General features: G+C 36.0%; 2 protein-coding genes across 2 annotated transcripts in view; one reads left to right on the top strand and one right to left on the bottom strand.

Annotated features, from left to right (window-relative positions):
- LOC120515645 (ankyrin repeat and IBR domain-containing protein 1-like) overlaps positions 1-4260 on the bottom strand; it is a 445503-nt gene extending 441243 nt beyond the window's left edge. Inside the window, exon 1 of the mRNA XM_039736854.1 lies at positions 4043-4260. The gene's annotated coding sequence lies outside the window, so the exon portion shown is untranslated. The remainder of the gene's footprint in view (positions 1-4042) is intronic.
- A 7053-nt stretch (positions 4261-11313) lies between these two features.
- krit1 (KRIT1 ankyrin repeat containing) overlaps positions 11314-13723 on the top strand; it is an 87320-nt gene continuing 84910 nt past the window's right edge. Inside the window, exon 1 of the mRNA XM_039737178.1 lies at positions 11314-11418. The gene's annotated coding sequence lies outside the window, so the exon portion shown is untranslated. The remainder of the gene's footprint in view (positions 11419-13723) is intronic.

The raw sequence follows: 13723 nt of genomic DNA, 5'->3' as shown, positions 1-13723 counted from the left end.
GATAAAGGCAAGAAAATGGCAATTAACAGATGAAATAAGAGAGAGCATTATTTCCCTTAGAATTACAGGCCTTTCATTTAGCGAAATTACAACAATATATATATATATATATATATATATATATATATATATATATATATATATATATATATATATATATATATATATATATATATATCAAAGTGTCAGTGAGTATGGTGTCATGCACAATCCAAAGGCAATTGGAAACTGAAAGAAACTCTGATAGGAAGAGATCTGGCAGACGCAAAGTCACAACCCAATCAGAAGACAAGTTTCTGAGGGTCACCAACTTGCAGAACTGGTGCCTCCCAGCACAACAGCTTCAAGCGTAGCTTGACAGTGGTCGAAAAAAACAAGTTTCAGTTTCTACTGTGAAGAGGACACTTTGTGTTGCAGGTTTGACAAAGTGAATGGTAATAAAAAAGCCATTCCTTAAAGGGCAAAATAGGGACTTGAAATACCGACTGTGGACTACTGCAAACTGGAAGAAATTCTTAAGGACCTGTGAATCAAAATTTGAAATCTTCATTTCATCATACAGGATATTGGTATGCCATCAAATGACTGAAAGGATGTTTCTTTAGTGTGTGGCACCAACCATGGATGTGGATGTGTGATGGTCTGGGGTTCTTTTGCTGGAGGCAGAGTTGTTGACTTGCACAATGATTGGCATTCTGACAGTTCCTGAAAACAGGGTTTTTAATCAGGGTCAATATCTGCATGAAGTTTGCATATTTTTTTCTGTGAGCTTTTCACCATGCACTCCATTTTACCTCTGACATCCTGATGAGGCCTCTGCTTGTTTAACTGAATTGTTGTGAATACTGAAGGTATTTGTGTCAGTGTTGGCATGTAATGGAATGGCATTTTGCAAGCAATGATGATGTGATAGGTCATGTTAATCTGTGATAGTGCAGTTGGATTAAGTGGGTGTACAAATAAATGGCAGGTTGGATGGCAAGGGTTTGCCCAGGGTGGAAACTGCATAAAGATTACACAAGCCAGAAGAAACCCCAACAAGCGTTGCTGTACAAACCGCGTGAATAAACAAGAGTCTACAGAAGGAGGCAAACCTTGTGACGCTAATAAATGCCTCTCGTAGGAATTATTAAGGGTCACCAGAAGAAGAGACCAGCCATGGGGGACTGGGAGGAAATCAGTATATTTTTTTTTCCAAGATGATAGTAAGGTGGTAGTAGTAGTAATGATAATAGTAGGGACACCCAAAAGCAAACTATGCTGATTGTCCTAAGCTGGTAAGAGTTGGAAATAATATTTATTGTGTCTCATTTTAACTGTAATAATCTTTATACAGGAAGATGGTGTAAGCCCACACAGCATGCTTAAATTAGAATGCAAGACTTCTTTACATAACTTGTGAAAACAACACAAATCCCTTACATATAGGATGGGAAGCCATCCCTGGGGCAGTCTTATATTTCAAGAGCAGTTTAGGTGTTTCAACTTACTCATAAAAAATATTATTTTCCCACATTTAGGACACAAATAATTTCACAATGAAAGGAAGTTTGCAACGTTTTGCACACAGGGCCTTGTAGGTACATATTTAATGACCTCTCTAATCCCGTGTTTCCAAAACTCACACGTGAACCCACTCAATTTTAATATTTCATTTCTGGAAATTATAGCCCAGCTGTCATGAATACTGTCAGAAACATTGCATACAGATTTTTTAAATAAATGTTAGACTTTTTAGATAAGAGTTAGAAAATAGAAAAATCAGAGGCGATGCCAGATGCTGTAAAGATTGAGGATTTCGATAACAACCTGGTGGGTAAATCATAATTCTGAGGCCAGGATACACTAATCAGACACTGAAGAACTGAAATATGTTATCTCTGTAGTGCATCATGACTTATCACTTCCAAACAATAAACATTTGTGATAGGCTTACAAAACTAAAAGCAATTGATACACACATTGAGAAAACCGATGTCACACAAACACTGAACATATTCAACTACAACAAGCTATAGCAAATATAGGGAATAGCTCACAAATTTTGAAAAGTTGGTCATAATTTATAACAGCAACAAAAAAACTAAACAATATGTTGTATAAGAAACACTGTATTTAGTATGATGGAATATTCTATAGCTGAGGGCAAATGTCACCAGATGTAGTGCTTTTTTACTTTTGGAAAGCCATCTTAGCTTGTTTTACTGTAATTAAATTATTTTTTTGTCTTTTTTTGTTTATTAGTCCATTCATTTGTGATATCGTTTACTTATCTAATAGACCTTAATTAGCGTGTTTTTGATAAAGTGACACTATATCTTAAATAAGGGGGATTACACTCGGAAAAGGAACAGGTGAGACACCCGCATGAATGCAATGATAGAAAAGAAATGCCATCAACGATAGGGCAATGTCAGGTTATTGTCACCGTTAAGAAGTGAATATTATGAGTGTGTAAATGGCTGGGTACGCCACAAAAGATTTTTTTATCGGATGTGGCTTACGTTGTTTTGCTCCCCTTTGGTGACAGGCAGTTGGTGGCACCACTAAACTGACTAATATGAGAAACATTTTCTGCGCTTTCATAACACCAGTCAAAAAAATAATAAATAAATCAGTAAATCTATTTCAGTTATTAAAAGATGCCAGTTAGTTTCCAAAATGGAAATAAATCTACAAATGTGAAAAGGGAATAAAATTTAAAGGTTCTATGCAGAGGTGGAAGAGATGTGTGTGCATTCTAACATCGAGAATAGCAAAGTGTTTCAGAATAAAATAACAAATAAATGTCATTCCTTTAATTGGTTACTGAAGAATCTGCACACAAAATACATTATTGGCACTGAAGAGCCCAGACCAAGTTGCAATTAGTACTTAGTGCCATCCTCCTTACATAATTTTCTGCCATGCTGATGTGCTGCTCTGTGGGGTGCAGGAAAGTGCTCACGAACTACTCCAGGCAGGCCATATAAGTAAATTTTTAAGCTACACACCAGTCAGACAGCCTGGTGCTCCAATGATATGATTGATTTTTCCAAACACAGTTTATAGGCACCAGCTCTTCAAGACCCCAAGCTTGGAATAATACAGAAAAGACATACACACCAGCCTCTGCTGATGCACCCTCTGTGATGGATTAAGCATAGCTGCCTGATTTAAACACTACTGTAGATAGATCAAAGCCAGTTGAATGTAGCTTTTACTTTTAAATAAAAAGGTGCACTTAGTCTATACACTTCCAAAGAAAAGCCAGATGGAGGTGTGAATTGGTAAGGCATCTCCAAAAATTACTATATGATGGATTTTTTGGCAGTGACTAAACAGCATATATTGTGTGGAATTCAGTCTGAGACAGAAGGGTTAGTAGTCTGAGATAATGAGCAGAGAATTAAAAGTCCAGGAGGAAAATGGGAACTGAAAGGGAAAGCTTTAGTGGTGTTTGAATTTAGTGGGAAAGTGAGCAAGTCACTCCAAACAGATTGTAAATGATCAGTCATTTGCCAGGATGAGATATTTGAAAAGGCTTTTATTACTGTTAATATTTATTTGTTAATTTATTTCCTCTGGCTTAGTTACAATAAAGTTACTTACCTTGATATTTATTATTTTTATCAGTTTATTTGCAAGTTTTAGATATTCTAGGAAGAGTTTCTTCTGCACACTATTCATTTAATTTGCTTTTGCAGGCATGTGCTGATTGCAAAGCAAGTCTTTGTGAGTGACATTTTATCAGACCGCCGCTTCCATCCTCGCATTTACAGTATATCGCATTAGTCATGAAGGTGCTGATATAACGTCATTTCCCCTTAATCACATTTCTTAAACACTGGACAAAATTATAAATTACTTTATCAGGTACACAATCTTTTGGTGTGCTTTCGTTTTCCCGGCAAAAAAGAACACAATCATTCTAAGAAAACTGTAAATTAACCCAGTGACTACCTTGATTTACCTTGTGCCTGTGAGGAAACGCCACCCACTGTAGTAATTTAAACGTGCTTTTACTGACCTTATAATAAAACAAAAAAAAAACTTCTATTACCTGTTTGTTCCTCGGGTGCACAAGTGGAGCGGCTGTAGGTTGTCGGACTTGGAGCGGACGGGGTGGCGCGTTTCGTTTTGGTAAGTCGTGCTTCGTCCAGGCGTTCTTCTGATGCGGCTGAGTCGCTGCGAAGTAGCAGAATTTATAACAGACTTTATGCCCGGTCGCATGAATAAGAGAAGGACGTGGTGCGGAGTGTTGGCAACGTAGGCGCGCGCTGCACAATCTGCACATAACATTTAGGCTAGGCACGTGACCACCCGAGTCAGCTGATAGTTGACCCGGGATAAAAGGCAGCCTTTTACGCTAGAAACGGGGGAGCTCAGTTCAGATCGGGAGAAGGGCAGTACGTGAGCTGCAGGGTGAGGTACCGACAGGTATTCAGATTTGCCAGGAAAAGTCAGTCTTAGCTCTGAGGTTTTGGATAAGGGGAGAAAGCAGGCTAAGATTTTTTTTTTACTGAAGAGCTTATTAAAAAGGGGATTGATCTTTGTTTTTTTTTTTGTTTGGAACATTATTTTTGGTGCATTGAATGCAGTTTTTGGAACTTTTTTCATCTTAATTCATCATTGCAGTGTCTGTTTGCCTTTTTTATAATTTCTTTATGGACTTTTTTTTCTTCAATAAATACTTTTTATTTGTTACATCAGCTGTGTCTGTCTCCCTTATTGTCTCCAAGTTCCAGCTAAAGCCTATGATAAGGACTCTGGGGCATGACAGTGCCTCATTATTTAATACTAACCATACCTGTGAGTAATGAATCAGGATTGTAGCAGACCACAAAATGAAAGAATTAATGCAGCAATGACTGGCTTGCTAATTTTCATTGTGGCATATTTTAGATAGAAAATACCTATTATGGTGCAATGCAAAATTTACACTTGACATGCACAATATACTGTAGCTTCTATTATACTGTATATTCAGAACACTTCATTTATATTTGTAAAAAGAGCTGCCAAGCCCGTTGACAACATTTTCTATTTCCTCTTGTTTCTGGTTAGGGTTGTGAGCAGTTGGTATGTACTGTAACAGCAATGACTGAAAGGCAAAAACATTTGATCACAGAGTACACTAACTCCCATTGGGCCTATCTGGAGTCACCAATGGGAATGACAGCATGTCTATTGACTGTGAGATGAAACTGATGTGAGAGGAGCCTCTACTGAAAACCTTCATCAAGAACTGGATCTAAGCTTAGGTCATCACAGAACACAGACTAATGCATACCCACGCTAAGTCATTTAGCCTACTGAAGTGGGTGGAAGCTCCACACTGGAAACATCAAAAAGTCTAGATGCTGGAATATTAAAAAAACACCTCATTTACTATCATTCATTCATCCAATCAAGTTCTAAACCTGATCAATGCAAATTTTGGTGTAATAGAGGTGTCTAGGCCCATCACTTTAAAATCAGATAAAAGACACAGTTCATCACAGGGAACACTCACATTCACTAAATGTGGACCAAAATCTGCTTTTTCTAATACATGCTCACAGGGGGTGTGATATTCCAATTACTGTTCTGAATAATCACCATATGCTGTACTGTATTTGAAATTTCTCTTCCAAGTCAGATTTTGACCATTTTCTCACAAACCTCTGTCAAGTGGGGTATTACTCTCAGTCCATTTATTCCACAGGATTTCTTCAGGTTACACAAGACTTTGAAGATCATTTAAAACAGATACTGCTAGTCCATTTTGTAAAAGTCAAGTTCAGCGTGAACTTTTCCTCCAGTCAGGCGTAAACTTCTGTCAACAATGAAAAACTGCAGCAGTTTGAAGCCAGCAAAACAGGAGCAATCCAAACTATGTTTTCAGGGGAAATTTGAAATTCCAGGCAATGTCACAATTACTAGAGTTTAGGAATTCCAGAATCTGTACAACAGTAACTTAGTTCAATCTGAGCAATAGGCTCTTGAAGCAAGCTTTGCAGCTTGTTTAGAGTCTTGGTAGTAATAATCTCTGATGAGTAGAAATGTGACGGGCAAGCTGGGATGAGATCAAGATAGCATCCTGTTAATGGTGTCTTGTCTGTAAGGTTACTGATTTGAATGATGGTGGAACTGCAGTATAATATAAACAAAATACATTACAGGTATTAATATTTATATGGAAAAATATTTAATGAAGCTAATGAAATTTTACAGAAAAAGAAAAATATTAATTGGGGTGTCGGGAGCAGCCGCAGAGACCTGGGTTTAAATTCTGTCCCAGCTAAAGTCCTTGTAGAGTTTACATCTTCTCTTTGTGTTTGCATTGATTTTCTCTGCACACTCCAGTTTCCTCCTACGACCCAAAGATGTACATATTAGTCAATGGTGACTAAAAGTAGGTCCGTAAGGATGAATGTGCATTGCAGTGGACTGGCATTGGAGAAGAAGAATTCCAAAAAGGAATGAATAACAGCATACTTGTTAGAGCCTGGAATTTATATTGAAGAATATTTTCAGACAGGTATCAGTGCTTCCACCTCACTTATTTATTGTTGGGATCAAAGACAGATGGCACCTGACCTGGCAAGAACAGGTTTAAGATTTAACTGATTCTTGTCAATCACACAGCACATGATGTACATAATAAATAAGGCTATATCCACACTGCAATACAATATATTAAGCCACTAATTGTTTTAAAATTGTTCATGGACCCAAAATGTGGGGGAAATTCACAAAAGCCTAGGAAAACATGCAAAATCCAAACACAAGACAACCAAGCCTGAAACAGAACCATAGTCCAGGTTCTCCAAAGAAGCAATATTGATTGCTGAGGCAAATTGTGGCCTGACACTCACATAGCATTTCTACACGCTTACTCTGTAATGCCACACCTCTCCATACCTTGTGCCAAGGACAAGGAGGACTTAAATTAAATAACAGGGAGAATAATTTAAATAAACTTTAAAAACAATATACAAAAATATAGAGTACCTTCCATTGTCTTAAATGCATAAATAAAATTCAGATGTCTTATCAAAAAGTGAAGATAAGATGGCATATTCATTATGTAGAGGCCGTGTACAAGTCAGTTTCACTCGGACTACACTTTTGTAAAAGAATCTAGCTCTTGAGAAACTAAATGTTGCTTTGAGGGTAGAGGAGGAGCTAAAGGTTTTATGTAACAATGAAAACTACCAGCCAGATGTTGCTGGACTGTCCTTAATACAGTACAATGTATTTGTTCTGTAGCAATACTTCCTGACCCAGCTTCTTATGTTCTACAATTATGCCATGGAAGAAGATCTGAGCAGGAGAGCTGACAGAGATTTGCAGAAAACTCCTGGCTGGATGTTGTGCATTTTGAATGTGGAAAAGATGGAAACCTCAATGTTAACTATAGAAAGGAAAACTAATGCTGAGATTTACATGTACTGTATGTGCTTAAGAACTATTCACCATATTCAATCTGCTTAGAGACACTAAGTGTAGTTATTAAAAGGGTACCACATACTGACTTATTAGTATTCTTACTAAGGGACATCAGTGCTTTTATAGGAAATGATTGTGAGAAACAGACTTCCCTGGTGAATTGCTATTAAAATTCTGTAATGGAGTGCTATCAATGACTATTTGAACACAAGGCTGGCTGTACGTTTACCTTGCCAGCATAGAATGCACTTGTCACTGTACTCCTTGACTCAGACATATTACTAACAAAGTTTCTTTGTGGATCTGTTCTCTCCTGATTGTTTTCTTGGGGATTTGGCTTCTCTAATATTAACAAAAAAACCTATGCATCCATCCATATGCTTTTACAGTTTAAAACTATTAAGACTTAAACTGTAATAAAAACTTTTTATGGCTAGGGACGTTCTTTAATTTTATATATCTAAAAACAACTAAATTACATGAAGCACTTGAGCAGTATAAAAAATATAAGTTTTATTTGAGCATTGTCAATTTCCAGCCAAGCACAAAGTATTCATCAAAGGAAAGTTACTTACAGTGTTCTGTTATGCTGCCCTCCACTGGACAGACTTTTTATAGTTGTTGGATAATTTCATACATTATAGATAGACACATTTTGTATATTTTTCCATATACTACATGATGTTTCTCTGTTTGTTTCAACAGTGCTTTGTGTTCATTACATTTCATTATTCAAATTGTATTTGAATACATAAATGTATTTGTAGAGGGGACTGGGCGGTCTCATGGTCTGGAATCCCTACAGATTTTATTTTTTTCTCCAGCCGTCTAGAGTTTTTTTTTGTTTTTTCTGTCCCCCCTGGCCATTGGACCTTACTCTTATTCAATGTTAATTAATGTTGATTTATTTTGTTTTTCTTATTGTGTCTTTTATTTTTCTATTCTTTATTATGTAAAGCACTTTGAGCTACTGTTTGTATGAAAATGTGCCATATAAATAAATGTTGTTGTTGTTGTATTTGTAATTAATGCATGGTACATTTGGTGTCATAAGTGCTTACTAAGAATAAATGAAATGTAAATGATTTTGTATACTTAAATACCTTTTGATCCACCTTATTATTTTCTTTTTTGTTGCTCTGTTCAAAGACGCTATGTGAATGTTGCATTGATGAACTGATTAATCAGAACATTAGAACAATCTAGACGAGAATGGCCCATTCAATCCAACATTGCTCACTTAATTTCCAAAATAACATCAAGTTGAGTTTTGAAGGTCCCTAAAGTTCTACTTTACCACACCACACTACTTGGTAACTTATATCAAGTGTCTATGGTTCTCTGTGTGAAAAAAAAGCTTGCTAATGTTTGTAAGAAATTCACCCTTAACAAGTTTCCAACTGTGTCCCATGTTCTAGTTGAACTTATTTTAATGACACTGTCTCAGTCTGCTGTACTAATTTATCATTTTAAACACTTCAATCAAGTTTCCTCTTAATCTTCTTTTGCTTAAGCTGAAAAGGCTCATCTCTTTTAATCTTTCATCATAACTCATTCCCTGTAATCAGCCTAGTTGCTCTTCTCTGGACTTTTTCCAGTGCTGCCATGTCCTTTGTTTTTTCCCGAAGACCAAAACTGTACAAAGTACTCCAGATGAGGCCTCATCAGTGTTATAAACATTGAGCATAACCTCCTTTGACTGGTACTGTACACACTGTGCTATATAACATTTTGTTAGCCTTCTTAATGGCCTCTGAACTCCATCTGATAGTTGACAGTCATGAGATGACTACTGTAGGACTCTTATTACATCCTTTTCATAAGGTGTACTTTTAATTTTCTGATCCCACCCATTATGTATTCAAACCTGACACTTTTATATCCTACGTGTAGTACTTTTACATTTACTTACATTACATTTCATCTGCCACAAACCTGCCCAAGCCTGTATGCTGTCCCTCTGTAATGATTCAACAAATTGTAGATCATCTGCAATTGATTGTAACATGACTTTCTTATGTATTGACCTATGCAATTCTTATCTATCTTCTACCTATTTCTACCAGTGGTGTTGTTTGGGGGCGGGGGGTATCTTCTGAGGTTTTAGCCTCTGATCTCAGGCTCCAGCCCCTGATCTTTGACACATGACATCATCCCCAATGTCATGGTCTTCGCTGTCCTTTTCCAAATTCTCGACTGCCTAGCCCCCCTTTACTCCTCTGTCGTGGCTGCTAACATGCATTGTCTACTCATGCAAAACTCTATGGGGGGTTGGGGAAGGGGGCCCCCTACTCATCAATACACAAAACTCCACAGGGGACTTAGCCTCTAAAAAGGTGCTAAAGCTAGTGATGCCCCTGACTTTTTGGTACACTATATTAATCCCCAGTACTTTAACTATATAATGAAATGCCTATCTGTGCATATTTCTGTGTCTGATCCCTTTGAGCAATCTGATTGGTCAGTTTGGCTTTGGTGGCTCAGTGCTAGGGATGATGATACCATGATACATTAGGGGTGCTAAGTTCAATTCCTGGTTTTGACAAGGAATTAAAATAGAGCATGTCTGCATCAACAAACCAAATAACATGCACAGCAAAGTTCGGTTGCTCAAAAATAACGAGGCTCAACCCGAGTTGCCTTCAGAGACGGGAAGTATTACCAAGAATACAAATGATGTTTTCACAGCGGATAATTGGGACTCATCTATTTTTGCCTGTAGTCAAAAAGTGGAGAGGAGGTGAACAAGGCACCTTATATAAATTACAAAAATGAATTTGAGAAGCAGGCTTTACAGGAACACGATCAAAAGAGGCTGAGACACACAAGGATACTGAGAAAAGGCATATGAGGAACACAGAAGGTACATGCAAGACAAAAGATACCAAATATTTAAAAATGTATTATACCAACTGTCCTTTAAGGGCAACATTGCTAATTTTATTATAATAACATAATACAGCTTAGGCCCTAAAGTGTAGTTCTTATTATATTTTTAAAAATACATTTAATCACATAACACATTCTTATTAAAGCCCCCTTTAATACAAAAAAAAAGAAAGCAGGATAAACAAAATATCACTAACCAGCAATACGAAAGCAGTAAACAAGACAGTGTGCTGCATTTAAATGTGATCAGCCTAAGGAAGCTCTTAAGAAAGGATGATCAGTCTTTAAAGAATTTTGTGAATTGTTTGTTGAATTCATTTTTTTCCCTAATGATACAGAGTGGATGTTATGAAGATATCAGTGCTCTGTGGAATTCTGTGTCCCTACTGATTTACTGTTTCCTCCTTTTATCACATTTTGTCCTGTTACATTTTCCCGGACTGCGTTATGGGAAAATAATAAAATATTTAATGCCAAACCATTAAAGGCGCTTGGTTCGCTAATTACCTTGGCATTGAAGTCTCTGAATGGAAAATGAAGCAGCCAAAGAAAACCTATCGCAGACACGCTGAGAAATGTTTAGCTTTGTACCGATGATACGCTATTCAACAAGTGCCTTGTAAAGAAAAACCCTTTCATTTAACAGTGATTTCAATCAAATTACACAATTCCTTACTAAAATGTTTAATTTGAGAAACTTAAAGTAAATACTCGCTTCTGGTAAAGCAGAACGTGTTTGTGAAAACCGTAGTTATAAAAGATTAAGACAAACCAAATCACAGTGCAGAACTCCGCTAATCTCCTCAAAACCAAAAAGTCTATCATTTATTTATAGAATTTCAATGATCCATTTATAATATCAACCTTAGTAAAGCTTCCAATTTCGTAATACTTTGCTATTCTACCGTTTCTGTGAATATACTGTAATCGTAGGTCAGTCACTCTCTTTCTTGTGACGCTACCCCGAATGACACTAGTGGGCAGCGAACACATAAATACAACGATGACCTTTAACCCGGAAGCTTTCTCCCGGTGCAGCGAATTGATGTTTTGCTTCTGCTACAATTGATGTGAAAGGGTGAGGCTGGTGAGGGCTGGAGGGACGCTCTATTTTTAGTAAGTTGCAACTTTCGATACTTTGTGTTTGTCTGGTAAATGCTTTGTTATTTACTGACTTAGGCTTTACTTTTCATTTTAGATGTATATGTTGCACATGGCTTTAAATTATACTTGCTTTTCTTTAAGAAAATAAAATTGTATGGCTATACATCTATCTCTGTTGACAATTACTTTGTGTTAATAATGCAGATTACTGTCTGCTTCATGAGGACCATCCTGTTGTAGCGGTTTCGCCTTGTATTTCGATAACAAAAAAGTAAAAGAACTCGCTGCTTTGACATTTAGCAACGTAACTCTCCGCAAGTTTCTCGTAAGTTAATAAAAGTCGTCAAAAGCTACTTTGTCTCTCTCCTTTTGTGTCCTGAACCCATGCCTCGTTGCCATTCAAATATCCGAATTCTTGTTACTGTCTGATTTTAACATATTGATGGAAGAACTCCAGTGTTCCAGATGTTTATTTTTTTTGTAATTATACTCGTTTAAAATGTCCATGTCTTTGTGCAAATTCATTTTCAGATCACGATAAAAATGATTTTGCTGTCTGCATCATATTGACATCTTTTCAGACAAAAGCATGGCATAATTTAGCTTTTTAATAACATAATTGATAATCAGTTTTCATAATAAAGCTTTTTTGTTGTGCTAGGTGCATATATATAAATCCTAGAGAATCCAATGACTGTGTTCAAGAATTTAAAATGACAAGACACAATCTGAAGATCGATTTTATTATTATCGTTATTCTGATAAGTTATAGTCATCATGATTGTTATTTACGAGACTTTTTTCTTTCTAGGCGAGTTACTAAACCAAACAATTATACGTACCCCATTACCCTGTTTCTTTTCAGGATTATCTGTGATGCAGCCTAGCTTAAATGATCTGTATTATGTTTGTTTTGAAAGAAATGCATCAAAAAACAAGGAATAAAGAGCAAAATTCAAACTACAGAATAAGGAATGTACTGTAGTACTACAGTTACTAAATTTTAAGCCTCAGAGAATATACAGTTAAACATAATGTTTACTACCTATGCGAAGAGAATGTTAATTTTTGTTACATAGATTTCAGAGTGTGCTTAAATAAAACGTAGCTTTCACTTTTGCCTAAGCATTTTTTTCATTTATCCTTAACTTTGTCTTTTGTTTTCAAGATGTAATAGTAATTGCTGACCAAGATATACAGTAGGTGTGTTCAGTAGCATTATGTTGTAGAAACTGGAGGCTCAGGATAAAAGCCACTCTTCTTCTGTTGTTTTCATTGAACATGTGCATCTTGTTGTATTGACTGCATTTTTTTTAAATTCCTGTTCCATTCACCTGATGATGGGCTAAACCAGTACTACTTACATTATTTTTTAGGTTAAAAGCATGCAGTGTGAATGAGTAGAAATTAATTGTAATGCGGTTGTTGAAATATGGAAATATCTACACTATACACTGTAGTTGAAGCATTTTAAAAAATATTATTAAGCACCTTAAACAGTAAGCTTAATTACAGTCTAGTTTGCAAAGAATGTTAACGTATACAGATAATGAAACCATGGTGGATGTAAGATTAACAGGCCAGTTTAAATGTTGTATTCGGGGGTAGAGCTTTCAAAATATGTACTTATTGAGTAGTCTTAATTAGATGGCAAAACAGAGTTGTACAGAAAGAAATGGTGGAACGATCAGTTTTGATGGAATCATCTAGGCCAGTAGTTCAAAAAGTTGTCCTGGGGACTCCCCCTATGACTATAGGTTTTATTCCAAAAAGATTCACAATCAGATAATATAATTTGTCTCATTTAGTTAGCTGTTTTTTCTCCTCTTATTCTGTATTCAGAAAATGACACAAGTATGATTTTTACGTTATAAGACATTTAGAAATATTTCTATTTTTTGCTATAGCTTTAAATGCTTAACACTATTGTCGTTTTTCTATTTTTCTCATATTCTGTGTAGTCTACTCCCTTCATTGTATTTTAATAGTGACAATTAGAAACAAGCAAAGCAGACACAGAGGTGAACAACACTAAAGGGTATCTGACCCACTAATTAGACAATAATGGAAAGGCAGAATGGAAATCAAGATGAACATAAATAAAAGTTTACAAAAGAAAAATACTTTATCCACATATAACTGCTTAATTTTTATTGAAATGTATTAACGCACTTGCTTTTTTTATTTCCTCATTGATCCCAAATCATATGGAGGAATAGTTTGGACAAAATTAAATAAATAAATGCGTAAATAAATGAAAGTACTGTGAAATGTGAGCATAAATAAATAAAAGTGTCATGAAATGAGAGCATAAATA

Source organism: Polypterus senegalus, chromosome 15, assembly GCF_016835505.1.
Source record: "Polypterus senegalus isolate Bchr_013 chromosome 15, ASM1683550v1, whole genome shotgun sequence".
Taxonomy (NCBI): Eukaryota; Metazoa; Chordata; class Cladistia; order Polypteriformes; family Polypteridae; genus Polypterus; species Polypterus senegalus.
Note: the sequence above shows the minus strand (reverse complement) of the source record. Positions and strands in the feature narration are given on the sequence as shown.